Below are 2,828 nucleotides of genomic sequence, written 5' to 3'. Positions count from 1 at the left end.
GAGAATAATTTTGGTGAAAAACAACAAAGATTTCCAAGAATTTTATTTCAAGGGTATTCTATTGAATTGATTGAGAGAATTGTTTCAAACTTGCTTGAATGATTTTTATGGAATATAGAAGAGTAAAGAACAAATACCTTGTGAGTTTTTGGGCTTATATCGAGTGGTTACACCTTTTAACCACTAATTTTGTTCATTGTGTGATATATCTCTTCTATAATTGTAATCTTGGTTTTGCTTGATTCTTTATTTCCAATGATTGATGTTTTGAATTGCATTGAGCATGATTGAGGCCATCTTTGTTTAAAATCTCACTTTACCCATATAGCCTACCCTTTGTAACTACCATTGTTAACTGGTGCGGAATTTCTAACCACAAACTAACCGGCAAGTGCACCGGGTCATACCAAGTAATACCTCAGGTGAGTGAGGGTCGATCCCACGAGGATTGATGGGCTAAGCAACAATGGTTAATTGATTTATTTAGTTAGGCAAAAAGAAAATAGTTTTTAAAAGTTCAAAGACATTAAACAATAGCAAGAATATTAAAGAAAGGCAAGAAAATAAGTTGGGAATAAAGTATTGAGAAAGCAGTTAAGGCTTCAGAGTTATCTATTTTCTGGATTGACTTTTCTTATTAATTTCTTTTAATCATGCAAGATTCAAATAAAGAACAAAAACAATTCTTGAAATATAAAGCAAGTCATGAATTAAAATAGAAAAACAATAAAATCAATCCATACAATAGACAAAGCTCCTAACCTTAACAGTGGAGGTTTAGTTGCTCATGGTTTAGAGAGAAAAATAAGGATTCTGATAAAATGTATTTTGGTAGTCTGGAATGGAATCCCCTGTGGAATAGTTCCAATCCCCTTTTATATATAATCCTAATTAATTTAAAATCTATCTTCTAAAACTAAAATAATATCTTTTCATCTTCTTAAAATAAAAATTAAAGGTTAAATCAGAATTAATTAAAGTGATCAGCATTTCTTCAATTGATGGATGGGGACCACTTGTTTCGTCCATTCTGTAGCTTCTAATCTGTATTTTCTGGGCTGGAAACTGGGTCAAAACAGCCCAGAAATCGCCCCCATCATTTTTCTGCATTTTCTACACGTGGTGCATGTCACGCGTACGCGTCAGTCACGCGCACGTGTCGCTGTGCAACTTAGCTTTTCACGCGTGCGCGTACCTGTCATCTCCTTTAATTCATGTGCTGCAGAAACTCCATCAAATCCAGCCGAATGCTACCTAAAATAAACAGAATTGCACAAGACTCAAAGTAGCATCCATAGTGGCTAAAATATAATTAATTCTTGATTAAACTCAATAAATTAAATGCAAATTCACTAGGAAAAGATAGGAAAGGTGCTCACGCATCACAACACCAAACTTGAATTGTTGCTTGTCCTTAAGCAACCAAAATAATATAGACTTAGGATTGTGAATTTGCATGAGAATAAGAGTTTAATTAAGCTCATGTCTCTTCTTATAGTGGGGTTTACAACTGTAATCCTGAATAGGTTTGGCATCTCACTCTCCTTTGAATCAGAAGGATGTCACTATCATTCGAAATTAGAATCCGGAAAATATTACGAATTCTCTGATCTTTTGTAACTCAATTTAACCTTTGAACACAGCAATTTCTCTTTTGATTTTCTTTTCCATGGTGCTTTGCACCTTGAGCCTAGCCGTGACTTTAAATGTTTCATCTCAAGGTTTACTTGACACAGAAACACCACAAGCACTTAACTGGGGAACTCTCTTTAAGTTCTAAGATATTTTTTTTTTCAGTTACTCCCAGACAGTGGTGCTCAAAGCCTTTGGCGTACTCTGTTAAATGCAATTGATCTCGACTCTAAATGTTTTGTCTCAAGGATTACTTGACACAAGAACACCACAAGCATGTGACTAGGGAAATAACTCTTTGAGCTTTTAATCTTGTCTGACCTCCCTAGTCATTAATGCTCAAAGCCTTGGACCTTGCTTTTATTTTTCTTTGCTGTTTCTTTTGCTTCAAGGATTAAACTTTCATTAAATTCAAAGAAGTCATAATAGTTCTCTAAATTCCTGTTCCTTATACATTAACATTCTTTGATTTAGATTTAAATATGCACTGTTCATGTCATGCATTCAGAGTTACAGAAAATACCACCACATTTAAGTGAATAAAACTACTCTTCAATATAAACTCAATTTCTCATGAATTACATCCCCTTTTTCTCTTTCTTTTTCATTTCAAGCTTAGTGGGAAATACATGAGACATCTTTCAGAATTAAAGCAACTAACAGAAAACTAAAATAGAATCTAGGAATCTAACTAATAAAGGATCATGCAATAAACAAAGCAAAAATACCAGAAAACCAGAACATAACATAGTAAAAGTGGGAAGGAATATAGAATGAAAGGAACTCAACCACCTTAGTTATCCTAGTGGTCATTTTATTCTTCAGGTTGTGCTCCTCTGTGAAGATGATTCGCCTCCCTTTGGTACCATAAAATTAGACAGCAAAGCTATAAGCGAAGCGTAAACCCCAAACTTAAAGGTTTGCTTGTCCTCAAGCAAAGAAGAACTGAAAACAAAAACAAAGAGTATGAGGAAAGAAGAATAAAAGGATAAAAGAACAAGAGAGAATTAGGATTTGGGAGAGAGAAAGAATTAAAATTAAAACTGAGCGGCGTAGGCGACGCGTACGCGTACAACATGCGTACGCGTGGAGCGCGAAAATTTCATAATGACGCGTGAGCGTCAGGCACGCGTACGCGTGCCCATGATTTGTGCGAATCGCGCGAAGGCAGCCGTGTGCATGCGTAACTCTCTGTT

Source organism: Arachis ipaensis, chromosome B03 (genome assembly GCF_000816755.2).
Source record: "Arachis ipaensis cultivar K30076 chromosome B03, Araip1.1, whole genome shotgun sequence".
Classification (NCBI taxonomy): Eukaryota; Viridiplantae; Streptophyta; class Magnoliopsida; order Fabales; family Fabaceae; genus Arachis; species Arachis ipaensis.
The sequence above is the reverse complement of the archived record's forward strand: the minus strand, read 5'-3'. Positions refer to the sequence as shown.